Genomic DNA, 12,682 nt, shown 5'->3' on the forward strand with positions numbered 1-12,682 from the left:
TCGTAGGCAAATGGTTGGAACTGGAAAATATCATCCTGAGTGAGGTAACCCAATCACAGAAAAACACACATGGTATGCACTCATTGATAAGTGGCTATTAGCCCAAATGCTTGAATTATCCTAGGTGCCTACAGCAAATGAAACTCAAGACGGATGATCAAAATGTGAATGCTTCACTCCTTCTTTAAAAGGGGAAGAAGAATACCCTTGGCAGGGAATAGAGAGGCAAAGATTAAAACAGAGACTGTAGGAACACCCATTCAGAGCCTGCCCTACAGGTGGCCCATACATATACAGCCACCCAATTAGACAAGATGGATGAAGTAAAGACGTGCAGGCCGACAGGAGCCAGATGTAGATCTCTCCCAAGAGACACAGCCAGAATACAGCAAACAGAGGCGTATGCCAGCAGCAAACCACTGAATTGAGAATAGGACCCCCGTTGAAGGAATCAGAGAAAGAACTGGAAGAGCTTGAAGGGGCTCGAGACCCTATATGAACAACAATGCCAAGCAACCAGAGCTTCTAGGGACTAAGCCACTACCTAAAGACTATACATGGACTGACCCTGGATTCTGAACTCATAGGCAGCAATGAATATCCTAGTAAGAGCACCAGTGGAAGGGGAAGCCCTGGGTCTTGCTAAGACTGAACCCCCAGTGAACTAGATTGTTGGGGGGAGGGCGGCAAGGGGGGGGGAGGATGGGGACGGGAACACCCATAAAGAAGGGGAGGGGGTAGGGGGATGTTTGCCCGGAAACCGGGAAAGGGAATAACACTCGAAATGTATATAAGAAATACTCAAGTTAATAAAAAAAAAAAGAAAAAAGAAAAAAAAATTGTAGTCACTGAATATAGTTTGTATGCAATAATATAGCTAGTATATATTATATACAGTCAATATAAGCCATGTACATTAAATATTAATCCTATATTTTAAATGCAGATTATATGCACTTAATACAGATTATAACACTGAATGTAAGCTATATATATTAGCATATACATTATATGCAGTGAATAATAATTATATGCGTTAAATGTTAGTGATATACTTTGAATGAAATCCATATATGTTAAGTATGAATTAAATATGAGTTATAATCATATCTGTGCATGTCTACAAAGACAGGCAACTCTGAAAAAAGCCTACAGAGCTCTAAAAATGAATCCCACACATGCTATCGTTATTTCACAGTTCAGGATTTTAACATTGATTAATGGAATTCTGATGAGTTAATGGAACATTGGCAATTTACAATCCAATTACAAGCTCAAGATGTTAACTTCTCTTTGGTTGTTTTCTGATGATAAATTTAAAGATGCTTCTTACTATGCTGAACACATTTCTGTTCAATCTGTGTATTTATAGGAGTATAAGGGACACCTGTTAACTAAACAGGAGCAGCCTTAGAGAAGAAGGGGATGGGGATGGGATAGGGGGCTTATGGCCGAGAAACGGGGAAAGGGAATAACATTTGAAATGTAAAAAAAAGTCTCCAATAAAAAAGAAAAAAGTAGCATGCAAATTGAATGAGAAAACATCTGCTGTCAAAAAATACAAAGAACAGTACACTAAAAAGAAATAATGATGAGTATAATTTTTATTATGACATTTATGTATGATTCTGTAAGGTTTGGTGTGCATTCATGTGACATATCTCAAACTACAATAAAAACCTAAAGGGAAAAAAAAGAAATGGGAGTTTTTTCTTCGTCTTGGGATTTCTCACATTTCATAATTTGCTAGACAATTTTATTTCTGTTCACAGTCTGTACTCATCTTGGCAGACATTCACCTGACTTAGACTCCATCTGGTGCTCAGCTGTGGAACTGCTCAACTCTGGCCTTGCTGAAGGCTGATGTTAAGTAATTCAGCAGATGGGATTATTCCTTGTCTTTCATCTGGATTAGCTAATCGGATGCTTTTGGTGAATGCCCCATTGCCCAACCTTTGACTAGCATTTAAGCCTTCCTGTCACGCTTTGCTGTGTCCTAATATCAGCAAGAAGCAGCTACAGAAGACAGATTCCGTTATTCTACTCTGTGGGCTGAAATGCTGTGACGAAAGTTAACACCACAACCCCAGGGCATACATTCTAAAAAGAAATGCTTGTCTCTGGTAAAATGTTGTGATGACTTAAGTATCCTTGCTTCATATGTTGATGTTTGGCAAATGAATGTTTCTCTGTCTTGAAACAATATAGGGTGTTCATTTAAAAATATAATACTGTGTAGATGGAGCCTATAAAAATTCTATGGAAAGTACTCCCACAAGGAGTGGTGAATTCCCTACTCTATGTCAGGTTTATGTGGATAAGGCTTTGAACCCTATTAGTCAGTGCTAGCCTCATTTATATATGTCCCATCACATGGATGATGCTCTCGTTGCAGGACCTAGTCTGGTAGAGTCAGAAAATGTCGTGTAAATTTTACCAGAAGTTTTTAAGCCATGTGGATTGATAATATCTCCTAAATTGATTAAAAAAGAATAGCTTGTTAACTGTTTAGGATACACTGTAGCTGGACAGTATGTGCATCCACTGAGAATGAAGCTAAAAACAGATTGTATAAAAACTTTAAATTAAAAAAAAGAAAAAAAAACGCTTAAATGATGTTCAAAATTATTGGGCGATATCAATTGGTTAAGTCTGTCTTTAGTTATTCCTATCTATCTGCTACATAATTGGTTATTAACATTACAGGGAGATCCTGCTCTTGAAGGTAAAAGGGAATTAAAGTTAGAAGCAAAACGAGGGTTACAAATAGTTGAAAATTGTATTGGGAAGAACTTTCTTCCTTTTTTGAGCCATTACCTTATTGATGTTACAGTTGATTTGCTTTAATTAAAACGTTTTTGGTATCCAATTGGAATGTTGGCTCAAAAAGACTATCCGGGAGAATAGACTTTAGTAGGCACACTTTTTCTAAACCTTTAACTACTTTTGGAGATATGCTATCCTTATTGATACAGAGGGGTCTTTAAAGATGGTACAAATGAGTGGGGATGATTGTGCTTCTGTTATTTTTCCTTTACCTAAAAATAAATCAGAATTATTGTGCACTATGTGTAAATCACTGCAGAGAGCTTTAATAAATTTCATAGGTCAATTTAAATATCATTTGCCAAAAAGTAAATTATGGAACTTCCTAAAGAAAAATGAATTTGTGATAAATGATGTGATAGTTCAAGAATCATTAAATATTCTTAAATATTTACAGTTGTGTTAAAAATGAAAAGTGCTTTTTGGGCTCTTTCTGATTATCAAGTCTTTCTGACTAAATGTACTCTGTTCAGCAAAATGAGCTTATGCTGTAATTAGAGCTATTCAAAAGTATCTAAAGATATTTAGTCATAGATTCAGCATACACTGTAGACATTGTAAAACAAATTCATACTTTATTTATTTCTAACTATAAAGAGCCTTTAAGAACTTATTTTTCTCTGCAGTTACAAAATGAATTAAGAAATCTTAATGGCAATGACAAGTCAGTTCAGTCAGTCAGCAGGGACTCAAGTGAGGGAATGACGATCGAAAAAGAAAAAAACACCAAAAAAAAAAAAACCCAAAACAAAACAGAAAAACAATTAGTGAAAATCATAACATGACTGCAGCCAGTACTGAGTATGAAACAGCTTTATTCCTTCCCAGTCTTCTTTATATCATTCTAGATACATCCCAAAACACAGCCAGTTCTTAGATCACAAAGTAACCAAGGGAAGTAGTAAACAAGGAAAACACCCATGACAACAATCAATCAGAGAAGTAAACAAAAGGATCCCACAAGGCAATAAGTAAAGTAATAAGCCAAGAGACCATACAAGGTAGGAATTAAACAAGGTAAACAGAGCCCCATGGCCACTGTTTCTAATATTCTTATCTGAGCCTGCTTCCTTGTCTCAGCCCAGTGACAAATGTCAAATTCCTAGAAGTGGTACCAAAGGCTCTCAACATGGCAGGACCTTTGTTACTCATATTGGATCTCATACTAAATTGCCTGAGTTCAATTCTAAAGGAAATGAATATGTAGATCACTTGGTCACTTTTGTCCCTGCAGAGCATAAAGCTTTATATACTAATGCTAACACATTACATATAGAATATCAAATTCCTCATAAACAAGCTAAGGCTCTCATTTCCCATTGTCCAATTTGTTAACCGATGCCTATTCTCCTGGTCCCACAAGGAGCTGGTCCTCAGGGAATGCAGGTGAATGACATTTGGCAAGTGGATGTCACTCACATACCTGCGTTTGGAAGATATTATTATGTGCATGTATCTATTGACACATTTTCTAAATTTATTTGGGGTACACTCCTTCCTGGAGAACTGCTGATTATGTAATTCAGCACTTAACTCAAGCTTTTGATATCATGGGAGTTTCTCTTGTAATTAAAACAGATGATGGTCCGGCCTATAAATCTCTTAAATGTAAACAATTTTGTATGTATTTTGAAATTAGACACATAATAGTAATAAAATATAACCCACAAGATAAGCAGCAGTGGAAAGAACTCATTTTACTTTAAAAAATAAAGTAAAAAAATTGAAGAGGAGGAAAATAGGTGAGGCTTTTATGTTTCTTTGTAAGAAAGTGCAAGCTTCACTGAGATCAGTTATTCATCAAGCTGTATTCACACTTAATTTCCTTAGTTTCCTTCAAGGGATATACTTAGTAGGACAGAAAAACATCTTGATTCAAAACCAATTACTGAAAATTTTCTTCCACAAAAGTGTGAGTTAAGACAGCTGCTGATACAGTATGGTAGAAAGGGATGTTGTTAGTTCAAGTCGCTGTTGTATTGTTTCAGGATGGACAACAACAACTCTGGATGCTAGGAAGATGGATTCAGAGACGCTGTGAGGTCAAGGATGAAAGCAGCAGTGAGACACAGATATGATGGTCCTCATGATGAAGAGCTCTCCTTTCAAACTGTGGCTCATGTACTGGGTCTGCTCGGTCTACTTGTAACTATATTTTTAATACATGTAACAAATATAATATTTCTACTTTTGTATGTTTGCCTTGGTGGCCATTGGAAAATTTAAGGTTTCATATCAAGAAATTAATGTATTAACTGTCAGTTGTATTCTTGAATTAATAATAGTGTATTATTTAATTTTACTTCATATTCAGTAATGCTTGTAAAACAATGTAGTCATGTGTGGTTACCTGTATATAAGCTCAGGTTTGGGGACTACTTGTGTTTTATAAAAAGATCAGGAGAGATGGAATATGTTTCATTAATGTGTAATTAGGTGTGGGGGAAAGCAGTGCCTCCATGATTCCATGCTGAGGCATCCCTTCCCCTGAGGGACAAGGCACACAAAGGTATAGTACAGAATTTATTCAGGGCATGGAGAGGGGAGTTGAGAAGGTAGTAGAGACAAAGCAAGGCTAAGAGAGAAAGGAAGATGGAGAGGAGAGGAAGAGGAGAGGAAGAGGAGAGGGAGAGGAGAGGGAGAGGAGAGGGAGAGGAGAGGGAGAGGAGAGGAGAGGAGAGGAGAGGAGAGGAGAGGAGAGGAGGAGAGGAGAGGAAGGCCACCATGAACACTTGGATAGAGAGGGGGAGGAGAGAAGGGAGAGAGGGGAAGCAGGAACAAGGAGACAGAGAAGGAACGGGAGAGAGGGGGGAGAGAGAGAGAGAGAGAGAGAGAGAGAGAGAGAGAGAGAGAGAGAGAGAGAGAGAGAGAGAGAGAGAGAGATGGGGGCAAGCAGCCCCTTTCATCCCTTTCATTGTGAGTCAGGCACACCTGGCTGTTGCCAGGTATCTGTCAGATGGAACCGAGAAAAAATGCTTACATTCCACCATTTTAGTTTAATTTAAACACAAAAAAATCAGAAAGAGGTGATGGTTTAGCAGGAATAATGTAGTCATGATCTGTAGTTACCTCTTGTTGGCTTTGGGGAAACATGTCTCTAGGAAACAGGAAAATGGGTATGGGAATGTTGTTCCAGTCTTAGGAGAGTTGGATGTTTCCGTGCTGTCAAGGTCTGTGGAACCTGTATAGGATGATGTCATTAGGCAGCAGGGTGGGTCCAGGATAAGGCACAGCCTATCATTGGATGAGAAGGAATCATAGGTGGAGAAATCTAGGATGGAGGGAGGAGGAGGGGAAGCAAAAAATCAAGATGGGGACAACAGAGCAGGATGATCCAGATCCTTCGGGTCTGGGTCGATTTTGTCTTGTCTAGGAGGGCAGTTTAAATCTTTAATTGGCAGTGAATTTGTTGTGTAGATGTTGTGGGTTGGGAATTTAACATGTGAATGTAATTGCTAAATTACACATTCTGGAACTTTTATTTACCAGATTAATGAGGACAGTGATCATATTTTAGGTAACTGACCATCAAAGAAAACTTTAAATTTGAATTTGTGATTATATAGTTAGATGGTATAGTGGAATGTTTTATTAAGGTTAGGCAAATATATAAGAACACGAATAATGTTAGGACAGAGGCATAGCAAGAAGAGGAAATATGAAGTGTTTAATTGGTGGAAACTGAGTTTAGGTAAGGAAGTATTCAGTTTCAACTGTGAAAGCTTACATCCCAACTTGTGTATCGTTCATTGTGAAGTCTGTAAGAAATCTGGCAGTCTAAGCTAGTTAATAAATTTATTAGTGAGTAATTATAGTAGTGGATTACATTAGAGACAAGGAGCTAGGTCTCTTTTCTTGTTGTCAAGCTACAGGTACCATAGCTGTCAATGAGTCAGTAATCTGGGGAAGAGTAAATTATAATCTAGGAGTCATGTATTAATTAAAAAATGACAGAGTTCCTGTATAGCCCACTACCTAAACAGTTACCAGGTCCCTGTGGTCTCCATGCCAACTTTGGTGGAGTCCATCTGGGCACCAAGCCCAGAAGATGAGAAACTTTTTCGATGTGGGATTGGTATGTGTGAAATGAGAAATGACTCACCTCGACTTAGGCAATAAGAGTCATTTGACTCTCAGGGTTTCCAGTTTTGTCCACAGTTTAGACCAAGCCTGGGCAGGCCAATGTTGGTGTTTTTTAGTGGTCATCATATCACAATCCAATCAGTTTCTTGTAGCCATGTCCATTATCTTCTCTGAGACCTGGGGGTAACTGTCAGCCTTGGGGAGTCTGTATGTCATAAGCTTAAATATTAATACATTAGCGAACATCTAACAAGATTGACAGCAGTATCTCTTGAGCATAATCTGAGTTAGACAGCTTGTGTTTGTTAAATTACTTGGTTGAGAATGTATATGGTAAATAGAGCACACTGTAACTTGATGTGGACAGGAATATAAAGAAAACACAAAGCTGACAATGCATCTAATATTGCTAAAATACTAGCTGATAAATTGTGTGGCATGGATCTAGAACTTTACTACAAAGTGTGACTGATGCAGCCAGAGGAGGTCTTTATTTATTAGCATTATTTTTTTCATGGCCTATCAAGAGGAGATTTTTATTAATATTTCCCCTCTATATTTTTATTGTTTTTTTTTAAATTAGATATATTTCTTACGTTTCAAATGTTATTCCCTCTCCTGGTTTCCTGTCCATAAGTCCACATTCCCTCCCCCTCCCACATATGGGTTTCCCCCCCCATCCACGCCCATTATCACCCCCACCCCAGACAGTCTCCTGCACTGGGGTTCCAATCTTGGCAGGACCAAGGGATTCCCCTTCCACTGGCACTCCAAAAAGGCTATTCTCTGCTACATATGCAGTTGGAGGCCTGGGTCAGTAAATGTATAGTTTTTCAGTATTTTCAGGTTTAGTCCCTGGAAGCTCTGGTTGGTTGGCATTGTTGTTCTTATGAGGTTGCAAGCTCCTTCAGCTCTTTCAATCCTTGCTCTAATTACCCCCAAGGGGGTTCTGGGTTCTGTTCTTAGGTCAGTGGGACCTCTGAATTTTACATTCTCTGGATGTGTCTCTCAGGAGAGATGTATATCCGGTCCCTTTCAGCATGCACTTTTTAGCTTCATTAATCTTATCTAGTTTTGGTGGCTGTATATATATGGGCCACATGGGCCACTTGTGGAGCAGGCTCTGAATGGCCATTCCTTCAGTCACTGTTCTAAACTTTACTTCCATATCCCCTCCTATGGGATTTTCCCCCTTTTAAGAAGTAGTGGGAGCATCCTCAATTTGGTCATTCTTCTTCTTGAGCTTCCTGTGGTCTGTGGATTGAATCTTGGGTATTTGGGCTAATACCCACTTATCAATGAGTGCATACCAAGTGTGTTTTTCTGTGATTGGGTTACCTCACTCAGGATTGTATTTTCCAGTTCATTCCATTTGCCTATGAATTTCATGAAATCATTGTTTCTGATAGCTGAGTAGTACTCCATTGTGTAGATGTACATTTTTTGAATCCATCAATCTGTTGAAGGGCATCTGGTTTCCTTTCAGCTTCTGGCTCTTATAAATAGGGCTGCTATGAACATAGTGGAGCATGTGTCTTTGTTGTATGTTGGAGCATCTTTTGGGTATATGCCCTGGAGAGGTATAGTTGGGGCCAAAGGTAGTGGAATGTCCAATTTTCTGAGGAAGCTCCAGACTGATTTCCAGAGTGGTTGTACCAGTTCGCAATAACACCAACAATGGAGGAGTGTTCCTTTTTCTCCATATCCGCGCCAGCATCTGCTGTCACCTGAGTTTTTTTATTTTAGTCATTCTGACTGGTGTGAGGTGGAATCTCAGGGTTGTTTTGATTTGCATTTTTCAGATGACTAAGAATGTTGAACATTTCTTTAGGTGCTTTTTGGCCAGTCTATATTCCTCAGCTGAGAATGTTTGGTTTAGTTCTGTACCCCACTTTTTAATAGGGTTATTTGGCTCTCTGGAGTCTTTGTATATTTTGGATATTAGGCCTCTATCAGTTGTTGGTTTGGTAAAGATCTTTTCCCAATCTGTTGGTAGCCATTTTGTTCTAATGACAGGGTTCTTTGCCTTACAGAAGCTTTGCATTTTATAAGGTCCCATTTGTTGATTCTTGATCTTCGAACATAAGCCATTGGTGTTTTGTTCAGGAAATTTTTTCCAGTGCCTATGTGTTCCAGATGCTTCCCTAGTTTTTCTTCTATTAGTTTGAGTGTGTCTGGTTTGATGTGGAGGTCCTTGATCCACTTGGACTTAAGCTTTGTACATGGTGATAAGAATGAATCAATTTGCATTCTTCTATATGCTGACCTCCAGTTGAACCAGCACCATTTGTTGAAAATGCTATCTTTCTTCCATTGTATGGTTTTAGCTCCTTTGTCAAAGATCAAGTGACCATAGGTGTGTGGGTTCATTCTGGGTCTCCAGTTCTGTTCCACTGATCTATCTGTCTATCTCTGTACTAATTCCATATAGTTTTTATGACTATTACTCTATAATACCGCTTGAAGTCAGTAATGGTGATTCCCACAGAAGTTCTTTAATTGTTGAGTATAGTTTTTGCTATCCTGGATTTTTTGTTATTCCAAATGAATTTGCAAATTGATCTTTCTACCTCTATAAAGAATTGAGTATGAATTTTGATAGGGATTGCATTGAATCTGTAGATTGCTTTTGGCCAAATGGCCATTTTACTATATTAATCCTGCCAATCCATGAGCATGGGAGATCTTTCCATCTTCTGAGATCTTCTTCAATTTCTTTCTTCAGATACTTGAAGTTCTTGTCATACAGATCTTTCACTTGCTTGGTTAGAGTCTCACCAAGGTATTTTATATTATTTGTGGTTATTGTGAAGGGTGTCATTTCCTTAATTTCTTTGTCAGCCTGCTTTTTCCTGTGAGTAGATGAAGGCTACTGATTTGTTTGAGTTAATTTTATGTCCAGCCACTTTGCTGAAGTGGTTTAACAGGTTTAGTACTTCTCTGGTAGAACTTTTGAGGTCACTTAAGTATACTATCATATCTTCTGTGAATAGAAATATTTTGACTTCTTCCCTTCCAATTTGTATCCTTTGACCTCCTTTTGTTATCTGATTGCTCTGGCTAGGACTTTGAGTACTATATTGAATACGAAGGGTGAAAGTGGGCAATGTTGTCTCATCCCTGATTTTAGTGGGATTGTTTCAAGTTTCTCTCCATTTAGTTAGATGTTAGCTACTGGTTTGTTGTATATTGCTTTTACTATGTTTAGATATGGGCCTTGAATTCCTGATCTTTCCAGGACTTTTATCATGAAGGGGTGTTGAATTCCGTTAAATGCTTTCTTAGCATCTAATGAAATGATCATGTGGTTTTCATCTTTGAGATTTTTATATAGTGGATTACCTTGATGGATCTCCATATACTAAACCATCCTTGCATTCTTGGGATGAAGCCTACCTGATCATGATGGATGACTGTTTTGATGTGTTCTTGGATTCGGTTTACAAGAATTTTTTTGAGTATTTTTGAGTCAATATTATAAGGGAAATTGGCTTGAAGTTCTCTTTCTTTGTTGGGTCTTTGTGTGGTTTTGATATAAGTGTAATTGTGGTTTCATAGAAGGAATTATGTAATGCTCAGTCTGTTTCTATTTTGTGGAATAGATTGGACAGCCCTGGTATTAGGTCTTCTATGAAGGTCTGATAGAATTCTGCACTAAACCCGTCTGGACCTGGGCTCTTTTGGGTTGGGAGACTTTTAATAACTGCTTCTATTTCTTTAAGAGTTAAGGGGTTGTTTAGATTGTTTATTTGTTCCTGATTTAACTCTGGTACTGGTATATGTCTAGAAAATTGTACATTTCCTCCAGATTTTTCACTTTTGTTGAATATAGGCTTTTGTAGTAGGAGCTGATAATTTTTTTCAATTTCCTCAGATTCTGTTGTTTTCTCTCTCTTTTCATTTCTGATTTTGTTAATTTGGATACACTCTCTGTGTCCTCTGCTTAGTCTGGCTAAGAGTTTATCTATCTTGTTGATTTTCTCAAAGAACCAGCTCCTGGTTTTGTTGATTCTTTGTATAGTCCTTTTTGCTTCTACTTGGTTGATTTCAGCTCTGACTTTGATTATTTCCTGCCTTCTACTCCTCTCAGGTGTATTTGTTTCTTTTTGTAGTAGAGCTTCAGGTGTGCTGTCAAGTTGCTGACATATGCTCTACCTTGTTTCTTTTTGTAGGCACTTAGAGCTATGAGTTTTCCTCTTAGAACTGCTTTCATTGTGTCCCATAAGTTTGGGTATGTCGTATCTTCATTTTCATTAAATTCTGAGAAGTCTTTAATTTTTTTTATTTCTTCCTTGACCATGTTTCACTGAGTAGAGCATGGTTCCAAGTCCATGTATATGTGGGCTTTCTGTCATTATTGTTGTTATTGAAGACCAGACTTAGTCCGTAATGATCTGATAAGATGCATGGCATTATTTCTATCTTCCTGTATCTGTTGAGGCCTGTTTTGTGACCAATTATATGTTCAATTTTGGAGAAGGTTCCATGAAGCGCTGAGAAGGTATATCCTTTTGTTTTAGCATGGAACGTTCTATAAATACCTGATATATCCATTAGTTTCATAACTTCCGTTAGTTACTCCATGTCTCTGTGTAATTTCTCTTTCCATGATCTGTCCATTGATGAGAATAGGGTGTTGAAATCTCACTATTATTGTGTGAGGTGGAATGTGTGATTTCAGCTTTAGTAAGGTTTCTTTTATGAATGTAGGTGCCCTTGCATTTGGAGCATAGATAATTAGGATTGAGAGTTTATCTTGGTTAGTTTTTCCTTTGATGGATATGAAGTGTGTTTCCTTATCTTTTTTGATGACTTTTGGTTGAAATTCAATTTTATTCAATATTAGAATGGCAACTCCAGCTTGTTTCTTGCGACCATTTGCTTGGAAAGTGGTTTTCCAGCCTTTTCCTCTGAGGTAGTGTCTGTGTTCTGAGGTGTGTTTCCTGTATTCACCAAAATGCTGGCTCTTCTTTACATATCCATTCTGTTTGTCTATGTCTTTTTACTGGGGAATCAATTCCATCGATGTTGAGAGATATTAAGGAATAGTGATTGTTGCTTCCTGTCATTTTCATTGTTAGATGTGGAATTATGTGTGTTTGTCTTTCTTTTGGTTTCATGGCAAAGAGATTACATTATTGCTCCTTGTATGGTGTAGTTTCTCTCCTTGTGTTTGAGTTTTCCATCTATCATCCTTTGTAGGTCTGGATTTGTAGAAAGATATTATGTAAATTTGGTTTTGTCATGGAGTATCTTGGTTTCTCCATGTTAATTAAGAGTTTTGCTGGTTATAGTAGCCCAGGCTGGTATTTGTGTTCTCTTAGGGTCTGTATGACATCTGTCCATGATCTTCTGGCTTTCATAGTCTCTGGTGAGAAGTTTGGTGTAATTCTTCTAGGTCCACCTTTATATGTCACTTGACCTTTTCCCCTTACTGCTTTTAATATTCTTTCTTTGTTTTGTGCATTTGGTGTTTTGACTATTATGCGATGGGAGAAATTTCTCTTCTGGTCCAATCTTTTTGGAGTTCTGTAGGGTCTTGTATGTTTATTGGCATCTCTTTCTTTAGGTTAGGGAAGTTTTCTTCTATAATTTTGTTGAATATATTTACTTTAAGCTGGGAGTATTCACCCTCTTCTATTCCTACTTTCCTTAGGTTTGATCTTCTCATTGTGTCCTGGATTTGCTGGATGTTTTGGGCTAGGAGCTTTTTGCGTTTTACATTATCTTTGAGAGTGGTGTCAATGTTTTCTATGGTATCTTCTGCCTTTGA

This window comes from Rattus norvegicus, chromosome 4 (genome assembly GCF_021556685.1).
Source record: "Rattus norvegicus strain SHRSP/BbbUtx chromosome 4, alternate assembly SHRSP_T2T, whole genome shotgun sequence".
NCBI lineage: Eukaryota > Metazoa > Chordata > Mammalia > Rodentia > Muridae > Rattus > Rattus norvegicus.